We start from the raw sequence: 11,722 nt of genomic DNA, 5'->3' as shown, positions 1-11,722 counted from the left end.
TGATTTTGGGCAAAAGCATTTTGTCCTTTTGGCAAGAGAACCTTGTTCTCTCTCCAAGTTCCGACCAAGCAAGCCGGCTGCATGCTGGGACTGGTCCCTAACTAGATCACTCCAGGATCTTTAACTGGCAGAGGGGAGTCAGCAAGTGGGATTCATGAAGAAACTCCTGTGTATTTCCAAAGAAAAAGGGAAGGGTGTAGGGTGCTGCTTCGTGATTCCTTTCCTGAGAGCTCGGAGATAACAGTCTTTGGCTTAAGCTGCATCTTCTCAAGCATCTAGGAGAGCAGGACTAATTTGCCATCAAGAAGTTCTGATCATGACATATAATATGGGGGCTAGATAAAACTTCGTTTTAAGATTCCACTTGCAGATGTTGGTTTTCTCACAGTTATCTTGTATAAGATTTTTTAAAAGGTTTTTTTAAACGTATAGGCAGTTCTGGCTGGGGCTGTACTATAATTAACACAGAGGTTCAAGGTGCATTTGGAAATCATGTAAATGTCAGTGTAAAAACGATTCAGCAGAAGGATAAACCAGTTTTCCCTGGAAAAATAATGGGAGCTACTGCTGAAGAAACACAATTTTATTTGTGTTGGGTCTACTCAGTTCTTTGTAAGTGTGATTTTTCAGCTGAAATCATCAATCCGAATGAAGGAGCCCCTGAACGTCCAGTAAATAACCATTTGAACTCCCAGCCCCTGGCTACTCTTCACAGTTACTGATAAGTCTCATGTTCACGCTCTTCATCTTCATCGCATCTTTGATGATAAGAGGAGGTCTTTTTAGAGGAAATGCAGAGATTCCAATTTAGATTTGGAGTTCGTGACTTAAAATTTGTTCTCCATTATTCAAAATCAAGCCCACTCCTCCCAATGGAACACTGGACTCCATAAGGCTCCAACTTTTCCTTAGGTCTCTGCAGATTCAAACCAGCCCATAGCCGCTATTGCATTCCAGAAAGGCAACTATTTATCATCCACAAATACACCGACAGTTTGGAGAGAAGATGCCACCACCCCCAAACTTGCTTTCCCGCCTGCCTAATAAAATGGAGGCTGACGCCCGCTCTATGCACTCCTTTCTAACCTTTGCTAATCTTTGCATTTTGAATTGAGCGAGAGCTGGGTACATTTGGTATCTTCGAACGGGGTACGGCAGGGACAATCTTGGGTTGATCTTTTAGGGACTTTGCGACCGCCCAAGAGGTTCGCAGTGGAAGCTCGGAGGATGAAGGCGGGGCTCCCCGTCGCCTGCGAAGGTATTTTACCTAAACTCACTCGCCAGCCTTTGCATACAAATTCACACCTAGTCATGCTCCCGGGGGCAACCGTAGAGTAAGAAAAGGCGGGCACTCCTAGGGTGGAAACCCACAGTTTCTACCAGATGGGGCTTTGGCCAGAAAATAGAGAAGAAGGGGGCACCCCCCTCGACGCCCCTGAAGCGGAATTCCAGGCCACCTGAACTGCAGCAAATCGTCTCCCCAGGGCGGGTGGGGAGGGGTGACCGCTCCCTGACGCTCAACCCCAAAGCCTGGGGTCCCGGGCCTGCCTCGGGCCCCTCTGTGGGAGCGCTTTGACCTGGGTAGTTACTCCAGCCGGGTCTCTGCCTGCAAAAACACACCTGCTGCCACGGATCAAATACACCTGACACCAGATGTAGTCAACAGAAAAGAGGAAAGAAAAGAGGTGGGGGGGGGGGGAAGAAAAACCCAACCTCTTTAATTCCGTTTGGTAAGAGCCGGGGCTGCCAACTCCATTACATAATGCCCGCTCAAGCTGACACCTGTGCCGGCGCGGCAGTTGGATCGGGTTCTGCAGGCGGTGCGGGCCGGGAACGTTGGCTTGGCGCGCCCGGGCCGGAGGCCAAGGGGAAGAGCAACGAAGTTTGCACCGCAGGGCGGCGCCTCGTTCCCGGGGGTAGGGGAAGGTGGGGGGGCTGGAGCTCCGAGGGGACGCTTCAAGGGCGGCCCCCAATGCTTTAGCACCGAGGGGGAAAAATACGGCGATTTTGAGGTCCCACAGCCTTCTCAAGACTTTGCACTGAGGTGGGCTCCCTGGGGCGCCCCCTCCCGCCGCCTCTGGGCGGGGTACTCGTCAGCCGAGGGGCCTCCGGGAGCCCCAGCTCTCCCCGGGCGCCCGCCTCCCCCGCACTTCGCGTGCCACTTTGGAGCTAGGGGGCCCGATGGGCTGTCCCTCCCCCACCCCTCAGGTCCCCAGGTGAACCGTGGCAGTCACCGGTCAGTAGCAAATCGACGCCGGAGTCGCTCCAAGCCGCAAAGAGGGCGCGGCTGAGAGCTTTTACCTATTAACCGAACAGTTAGGGAAACGGTAGGAAACGCGCTTAGCCCCGTTCCTCCCATGACCCGAATGTGCATTTCTTGGGGGGTAAGCACCGAGGACTTCACGGAGAGGAAAATAAAAGTCAGTCGGACAAATGCTAGGGTACCCAGTCCCGTTCCCTAAACCTCTGCTCCCGGCTAACGCGAACGAAAGACGTCGGACGGTGCCAGCGCCCCTGTTAGAACCCGAATTCAAATTTGCAAGATTTTTCTCCCGAAGAATTACCGGCTTTGGCGGTGACCCTTCCACCACCAGGCCACCGAGTCAAAGGCCATTGTCACCGAGGTTTACAAATACCATGAACTTGGCAGGACTACTGGAGTAACCCTTGGCTTCGTTTCATCTGGTTATTGGGGACTTAGTTGAGGCCTTCGGGACATGACTCAGTGTCCCCATTTCGTAGTGGAAAATGTCATTTTGGAGAAACTGAGTTAAAAAACCAAACAAACAAACAACTCTAGACTCAAGCTCTGAGTGAAGTCTTTAAAAGCAAAGACAAAACAGAAAGCACCGGCACTCCGCGAGAGGCAGGTAACTCCGGCTGGCGCCCGCAGACTCTCCCTTCCTGCGGGTGAAAGCAAGGTCCATCTCCCCCCGGCCCTGCCCCCCCGCACCCCTGCCCGAGCACTCTTCCACCTTCGGTGGCCCGCATCAAAGAGCTTGAGAAGCGTCGTTGCTATGAGTTTCCTCTCCGGATTTCAAAGAGCCTTGCATCTTGCAAATTGCTCCCCAAATCCATCCCCCTTTCCATTCGAGTGCGCCTAGGAAGGTGTGGGACCTGGGCTCCCTCCCCTGTGGCGACCGACTGGGACAACTGTGCCCGCAGGACATCGAGGGGGGCTGCAGGGACCAGGACGCGCGCTGCCCGGCCTCTGAAAGCAGCAGTGCCAGGCCCGAGCCGCCGAACCTGCGCTCGCCGAGACGGTTAATCTGCACCGAAACTTCGCCAGCCCCACGGAACAAAAGTTACAGCGCGAAGGCACTTTACCTGGCCCCGGGTTACTCAGGCGCCTGTCTCCCCGTTTGGACATGCTGGAAGTGTTGGGTTTGGGGAGGTTTGCTTTGGCTGGGTTTGGGTTGCCTATATAAACCCTGCTGGAGTACTGTACCGAGGAACGCGCCTTGATGGACTCGGGTGTTAATTAACGCGCGACTAATTTGAGCTCCCGGAGCCGGAGGCTGCGGGCCGCGCGACGAGCCGCGAGGGGCCAGTGACCTCTAGTGGACGCAGGGGGATATGCAGCGCGGGCGAGCCAGTCGGCCGGACCAGGGAGCCCAGGGAATTTCTGCCCGATCTTGCTCCCTTCCACCCGACGACAGGGCGGGACACGCACCCCGGTGTCTAGGGGGATAGAGTTTTCAGCCTGGGAGACCGAGCAAGGACCTGAACTCTTCTGATGATTATGAAATCTAAACCCCATGCAGGTTTGGAAATAAAGACACGAAGCCGTTATTTACCATTCTTTTCTGGGAGGCAGGGAGAGCCCGTGGGAAGGGTTCGAGAGGTGAAGGCGAATTTCCGAACCTAGAGAAAAGAGGGGGGTGGGCTCTCACAACTTTGCAGCCAGACAGGGAGCAGAGTCTGAGTGTACTTCTGCGAGCAGAGTCCCTCAGTATCCCCAAGACCGACTTTTGCTTTAAAGAATTAAAAAGTAGAGACACGCTCAAGAGAAGAGCGAAGAGGACAAATGACACGTCCCACAGTCCAGATGCCTTTGAATTCGCACCCCTTGGACAAAGAAGAAGACAATCAGAAAAATACTAATTAGCAGTAACACAGAAGAGCCTTTTCACATTATGAAAAATAAAGTAAAAGACTAGGAAGAAAGAAGGACCTTAAAAAAAAAAAGCATTAGTTTTAGCAATCAGCTGAACTAGGGATCAAGTGATGGGAAATATCGTCCAGGTATTGCGGGGCGTCAAAAAGCCACACGTTGATCATGGTCATACTGACTAGATATCCGTGTTTTACATAGAATTCTCCCCTTTCTGCACACCGCAGTTGCAGTCGGAGGCAGAAATTGGCGAGGTCTGCATAAAAGCTTACGACCTCAGGACCCTAGAGCTCTGGATTCAACAGTCTGGTCGAGTCTGAGCTAACTGCCTGCAGTCCGGGCCCCGGTGCTCAAGGATTTCGAATTTTCTTTCCCTCCAAGGCCAAAACCCCAGTTACAATTTGCCCAGAGCGGGTCCGTAAATGGGGGCCTGTACAGCTGGAGTACCCTTCTGGGGCGGGGGTGGGAGGAGTGGTCTGCCTCAGGGACCTGCTCCCTCCGTGCTGGGTTGTTCAGTGAGTACCTGGGTCCGTCCTTCGAGGCTTAGGGGAAGATCAGGGGAACCCCAGACAATGCCATTCCCTAAAGCGTGAACGACACCTCCAAGGGCCGTGAATCGGCGTGGGAAGCGCGGTGGAGGATTTGCCCCCGCACTCACCCCTAAAAGTGCAACTGGGACGCGCTGTCGGGACACTCAGAGACCCCAAGGGACCGTGAGAGCTGAGTGTCCGTCACCCCTGGTGGGCGAAGAAAGTTGGGGCTGAGGGTGGGGAGGAACCAGAGTGGAACAGGACGTTGGGTGAGAAAGTAGGACTGTGGTTTTTTTGTTTGTTTTTTGATTTTCGCAGATATCCTCTTCCCTTTGCACCTTTGCTAGTGTTTCTAGAAGTCAGGCCGCGGAAGGGACCAGAAGTTGCTCGGCTGGGTGGTGGCCGGGTCAGCGAGTGGGCGCTGAGAATTGTGGCCTCAGCTGGGCAGAGAGAGAGAGAGAGAACTCCTATTCCCCATTTTCAGGGTCAGAAACATCGAGGGCCCCACGGTAATCGGTCCCTAGTCGTTGAGCTGCTCAGGCTGGGAAGTAAGTCACTGGGCGCGGTTAGCTGCAGAGCCAGACTCAGCCGCCTGCTGGTGCCACCTGCCACCGGTAGCCCAAAGCCCCAGCAAGGCGCGATGGCAATGCCCCCTGCCCCATTCCCGGGGAGATTCCACCCAGTCTTATTACACTGCACACCAAGGAGGAAGGCTTGAGAACCGCTTAAGTAAAATTCGAGCATTTTAAAGTCTTGACTAGGAAATACAACACAACACAAACAGAAAACAATCCCTTTTAATAGAAAAACGTGCCCTTATTAAAGCGTCGGGGAAAGGATCTCTCAGTAAAGTACACCAGGAAAAAAAAATACTCGTCGACTTTAAAAAGCCCAGACTGTGACTGCGAAGCGTCTGGGCACCGATGTTGGACGTTTTCCTCTACTTCCACGCGACCACATAGGATGAGTTCCCTAGAAGTCCTGGGCAGAAAATCCCACCAACTGCAGGATGCGACAAACAAACAAAAACCCCAAAACTGTGCAGCTTCCAGAGTAGGAATCAGCGCAGTGCTCCTGTCCTTCCCTCTTCAGCCCCCCCCCCCCCCCATCCTCCTTGGCTTAACATGAGTGTCCCTAGCAAATGGGGCTGATCACTCCTGACACCACTTGGGGCGCACAGAGCAGAGCTATCTAAAGCCTGATGGCACACCTGGAGTCAGAGGTGGGGAGAGGTATGCAGGTGGTCACTGGCTCCAAAACAGCGTCCTGGCTGCCTGAGGGCTTTGTAGTTTCAGGGACTTACCGTGGAGTTCTGTGCCGGCTCTTGACCCCTGTCGTCAGAGGCAAAACAAGAATTCTCCTTGTAACTGGCTCTTACCTGAGCCCACCAGGCCCCAGCGACCCGTTCTCAGGCCCAAGGATGCCACTTGGACCCAAGCTGATGGCGCATTTTCTAGCCAACTTCAAGTGAGCGCTGCAGAGGCGCAAAACTGCGCTTTTCCTTTTAGTGTCAAGACACAGGGCTTAGGGGTGCTCCTCTAGGTCCTGGCTCCCCCGACAACAAATCCCAGCCCCCAAGGAGCCTCCACTGGGTCAGCTGTAAGAAGAACAAGGTTTATTTATGTCCCGATTTACAGTACTCAGCTGCCTGCCACTGCTGGTAAAGAACTTTGCCTGATCTCCAGTGGTTTATCTTCCCGATCCTTCACCCGTAGAGAGTTAAAAAAAACCTGGACTTGACTAGTTGGCCCTAGGAACCTCTGAGAACCTGGCCAGTGAGTGGTCCCCTCCCACCCCTTCCTCTCTCCCTTGCTGGTCCAAAGACAGGGCAATCCCTGCCTCCCAAGACACAGACTTGCCCAGTTACTTTGGAAAAATTGCATTAGAAGTTAAAGCAAAGAATAAAAGAATAAAAGCCTGGAATCCTGAGGAAGAGGTGATGTGTAGCCCGGGAGATGGTTTTACATGCTCAGGGCACCCAGGGCCTGGTGAAGCCAGGACCCAGGAACCACCTGGTGCCCAGCACACACAGGCTCGCAAGAGAGTGTCATAGGCTCTGGCACCCCCCACCCCCCCAGGCTATTACAGTTCTTTGGGAACAAACGTGTTGGATATTCTGTGTGGAGAGTTTTGGAAAGCACATTTGGGTAATTAAAGCTACCATATACAGAAAAGCTCATGGAGGAAAAAGGAAAAACCTCCCCCTATTCTTTTCATCCCATCTTGTCCTCCTGCTTCCAAACTGCAAAATTATAGCGCCTCGCAGGCAAGGTGTGGGACCAACGGTACAAACGCATTTTTTTTTTACTACTTATTTTATCCTTTAAAAAGCCTCTTTTCAATTGAAATGAGGGTAATGATCCTCTGAGCGACACTAAGAGAGGGTTTTGCGGGTTTTCTGCACAGTTGGGGTAAGTCTTGGAAATCGAGGAGCCCGAATTTAGACTCCTGGTCTGAAACTTTTGAATGACAAAGGAGCAACCTTCGCAACTCTGTGGAGCTGCCCCAGAAATTTCTGGGAGCATTTCAGCTTTATTCTGGCGCTGTCACCGCAGACCGACCTTCCAACGCTAAGTTTCCGCTCTGTACTTTTCGCCGGCCCCTCCCAGGGGAGGCTCAAGTAGCACCTCCCGAGCAGAACTCTACCTTGAGTCTCCAGTACACCTTTATCAGGCCTTGGTGGTGTTCGGCTGAGCCTTTGCAAAAAGAAACGGACTTCAGAGCTTGTGCGGGCCTCCGAGGACCTGAGACTCTTCCCACCAAGAACCCCTAGATGCAGAGGAGGGTAGGGCGGATCTGCAGCCAAATGCGTGGTCCAAAGAAACGCCCTTGCACCCCACCGCTGGGCTCCCGGGCGAGTGAAAAAATCTCCTCCTAGCTTCAGTTTCCCCAGTTTCTTTGGACGAACTTTCAGAAAACTTGCGTGTGTGCGTGCGTGCCTGCGTGTGTGCGTGTGCGTGTGCGTGTGTGTGTGTGTTTGTGTGTGTGTGTGTGTGTGTGTGGCGGTGCGGGGGAGGGAGGTTCACACACTGCGGTGCGCCTCCAACGCCGGGCTCCTCTGGGCAAAGGATGCGCTCCTGTTCTCTGAACATCTCACCAGTCCCAAGAGACCTTATTTTTTAAAAAGTGATTCCTGCCACCCCGTTTATTTCTTGTCGGGCTCAGCTTTCTTTCGCTGTCATAAGTCTCCTTCCCTCAAAAGAAGCACCAATTTTATGCATTACTGCTGATGGAATTTCTGTTGATGGGAAAGCATTTTAATCGTACTTAGTTTGTACTTCTGTTGGTTGAAAAAAAAAAACCAAACTCATACCACCTAGACGTTGATCTAAAAGTGTGTTCGCTGTTTAGTTAATAAATTTGAGGCAATTAGGAATGGAGCAAACGCTTCCTATATTTTTTTCTAGCATAGTCTCACAACAACTCTCTAAGCTTTTTAGTCTTCTCTCCCTTCCTCCCACTTTTCTTTCCAGTATGAAAACTGGTGCAGAGACGTTAAAGAGTGGTCCCAAAGGGGCAGGTCTAGTCAGTGTCAGAGTCAGAACTCGTCTACTAGTTTCCTGCCTGGAAACTCAGCAGAGATGAGCAGGATTTTCAAATGAGATCATATTCTCCCCCAGTACTCTTCAGGACCCACCAGTCCAATATAAGGAAAAGTTTTGGTTTGAAGCAGAAATAGAAGAGGCGGTTAGCCAAGACAGAGGTTCAGTACTGAAGCTTGATTCAGGCTCCATCCCTACCTCATTCTATAATCTTCACAGGGGCTGAGTCCAATCCTCGGTAAAGCTCTTTCTGACATTCTCTACCTCTTCCTCATTCCATCATTAATTATCTAGGAAACTTAAATATTTTGCCACTCTCCTTGGTGTTTTGTTCTTAAAATTTGAGGTTAGGATTGTGAAAGAGGTAGTAGATTGATATAAAGAGGGAAATGAAATGCTAGTAATGAAGATTATAAAGGGGAGATTAGTTTCTCACTGGTCATTGGAAACTGACATTCAGAGAAAATTAAAACAATAGTTTAATAAAATTTCATGATTAAAATAATTTAAATTTTATTTGTTCTATTAGGAGAGTATATTAAAAGATTTTCTAAATTTTTTATTTATTGTATTTTGTATTTTATTTAGTATGAGGCAAGTGAGATAAAACTATAGAGATTCATCCTCTATACATTATGGCATATGATAATAAAGTAAGAACAAATTTTAAATAAATGTTTTAAAATGTGCTTGCAAAAGATTCCCCTGGTAAATTCTGTACATATTTGAATAAAATCACTCCCTACAATATACTTGAATTATTTTTTGTTGTTTTTGCTCTCCCTCCTCCTTTTACTGCTGCATATTCTTCTTTTTTCTTCCTCTTTTCTTATTCTCCTTTTACCTTCTATCCATTTTGTCCATGAACTCTATTTTTAAAACATACAAGAAATTGAATCTTATTAATTTATTTTGCATTGCAAATGATTTTTTTAAAAAAAATAAGTAACAACAAATGCAGCAAACTTTTAATGCCATTTCAAAATGTTACAGATATGTGTAACCCTAAAGACAGTCTAGTATAACTATTTTTAAGATCTTGCACTACATTTACAATATATTTATTGTTAGGTTACTATTAAAATAGATAAGACCATGATACAAAAATTACATTTTAGAGCTACTATTGTGTTTTATTTAGCATTATAACCACTTTTAAAATTAAGAAAAGCATAAATTATGGTAAAGCAATGAGGAATGAAAACAACACAACACACACACTGAAATTCAACATAATCCTGGGGAAAGAGGAAATGTTTAATTGCTTTTTGTCTCACAAATTCTAATATAACAAAAAATTATTCCTATAAAAGTATTTTTGTACAACTATTAGGATGGCCATTTTTTAAAAGTTTAAAATAGCTTATCTTCATGACTTTGATTTATTCCTGCTTTTCTCCTGCATTCCCTAAACCTCGTTAGTCCCTTTTCTTCTTTCTCTAGTCTTTCTGGATTCTGAAGTGATTAGTTCACATGACAAAATGAACCCAGGAGAATACACTGTTGATTGTAGATGTGACACCGCCCAAACCCAGAGGCCACAATCCTTTCAACCTTCTCAGTTCAGATGTGTATTCAATGACTACGTTTGAGGGTCAAAATCTAGCTCTCACAGACTAGCTTTAGGTGTTGTTAGTTCCTTAAAGACTGACTTCTAAGGCACACCTGACTGTTATTCAATGCCCAATGGAGCTTTTGGGGAATGCCCATTAGGGAAAGACCAGCATCCCACATCTCTGAAATATAAGGCTACTGAGTAAGAAAATGACAAAGACAGAATTAGAATGTAGATACTTTGGGAGGCGAGTCTCTAACTCCTTACATTTATTTTATGACAATTTAAATTATTTCACTTATGTTAGAAAGGTGACTACTGTCCTCCTATGTTCAAAAACATTCAACTTTCTGTCCACACTTCGCATTTGTCAGTCTTTGCATTAGCTGTTTCCTGTACCTGGAGTCCCTTGTTCACATTGCATTTTCAGGAATCTGTCCCAGTCAAAATTCTCTAGCCCATCACTATTTCTCTTGAGATATATATATATATATATATATATATATATATATATTCACCCAGCAATGCTCAGCGCTTACTCCTAATTCTGTGCTGAAGGATCACACAACTGGTATTGCTTGGGGGACCATATGAGGTGCTGGAGATGAAACTCCAGTCAGCTTCGTGCAAGACAAGTGTCCTGTTCACTGTACTGTCTCTCTGGTCCTCCATACTCATGTTTTTTTTTTTTTTATTAGTGAAGCACCATGTTTTCAAGAACAAAATGTGTAATATCCTGAAAAAGCATTACAGTTGTTTATACTTGCATGTTAGGGGCTTCCATTTTCTTTCACTAGGATCGAGCGTTAAAAGACCAGAGACTTTGTTGTGCTTATTTTCCACATGACAGTTGCTCATATTCTTTCATTAACCATTCTTCACAAGGGTATGCACAAAAAAGTGTATGTTTTAATTTGCTTTTTAAACAGCACAATCGATTTCCTTACCAAACAGTGTAAATGGCTTGGGGGAAGGCAGAACTTGATTTAGAAATAAATAAAGAGGAGTAACTACTTGAAAGAATACATGCCAGTTTTCTAGAAGTTACCTAGAAGGGAGCAATCATGTTGCATAAGGAATATACAAATATTAAGTACATATTAACCATTGAGTACCTGCATTTGTGTATTCATTTGTCAAGCATTAACATAATGGACAGTTAATGATTAATATACTTCACACAGATAAACAAATGATACGGTTCCTTCCTTGGCAGATTAGAGCTGCGCTAGATAGATCATCAACATCCTTTTAAGCAAATTCATGGAATCAGAGAAATTAACTGCAATGCATCCTGTCCTTTCTCCATTTGCTCTCATCCCTTCCCTTCTTTAAACATAGAATATATATACACTTAGTGTGTACATATGGCCCCAGATGCAAGGGTGCCTACATTATACATCTGGTTCCTGAGGTTCCTTAATAATTGGTAGAAAAATATCTCATACTGTTTTATAATAACATAAAAAGTGTTCTCTTATGTCCCTACTAATGATGTTTTTCTTCTATCTAATTAGAAAGTAAAGAGGGCTGAAGAGATAGCAAAGTAGGTAAGGTGCATCCTGGGTTGGTTCCCCAAATCTGAGTGGAGAACTAAGAGTAAGCTCTAAGCACCAAAGAGTGTGACCCCAACCACTCCCCCACCCTTACCCTACAGAAAAAAGAAAACAAAGTACAGGAAAATTCTCCTATTTTTATGACTTTCCAAACCATAGAGGTGAAAGTAAAATCATTTTAAGGCCAGTATCCTTGAAATCACACAACCTGGAAAACTTGCTTACTCTCATTTGCAAGCTTTGAGAACTTAACATTTGACAACAAATGTTTTTTCTTTAAGATCAAATCAGCATGATTTTAAGAATATTGCTAAAATCAAGGAGGTTTCCATGATGCTTTTAGTGTTGTTGTTTTTTTCTTTTTTTTTCTTTTGCGTGTGGAGGGGGAGAAGGTGGTATCATCCCGGTGATGCTCAGGGGTTAAT

This window comes from Sorex fumeus, unplaced genomic scaffold (assembly GCF_029834395.1).
Source record: "Sorex fumeus unplaced genomic scaffold, SorFum_2.1 ptg000018l, whole genome shotgun sequence".
NCBI lineage: Eukaryota > Metazoa > Chordata > Mammalia > Eulipotyphla > Soricidae > Sorex > Sorex fumeus.
Note: the sequence above shows the minus strand (reverse complement) of the source record.